The following is a 388-nucleotide window of genomic DNA, read 5'->3' as shown; positions in this document are numbered from 1 at the left end:
GGGGGGGGGGGCGAGCGGTTAGTGTTCATGGCAGGGGGGAAAAGGGGGGGCCAGACCCCACACGAGAGGCGCCAGCGCCGAGCTGGGGGGTCTGGAAGTGGGGGGATGAGCTGCAGCCCCTCCATGAGGCACCACAGAGGTCACAGAAGGGATTTACAGTGTGAGGATCCCTGGGAATGCAGGAGCCACCCCAGGGACAGAGGAGCCACCCCGGGGACAGAGGAGCCACCCCGGGGACAGAGGAGCCACTGCTCCCTCCTGACGCCGCAGCAGCGAATTCTTCTCAGCCTCCTGGCAGAGGTTTCCCGGGATTTTTAGCTGTCCTGCTCCGACGGAGCCGCTTTCCTCCTGACCCGGCTGCGCCGGAGCCGGGAAGAGCACTGGGGCG

Source organism: Corvus brachyrhynchos, unplaced genomic scaffold, assembly GCF_000691975.1.
Source record: "Corvus brachyrhynchos isolate BGI_N302 unplaced genomic scaffold, ASM69197v1 scaffold150, whole genome shotgun sequence".
In the NCBI taxonomy this organism is placed as follows: Eukaryota; Metazoa; Chordata; class Aves; order Passeriformes; family Corvidae; genus Corvus; species Corvus brachyrhynchos.
The sequence above is the reverse complement of the archived record's forward strand: the minus strand, read 5'-3'. Positions refer to the sequence as shown.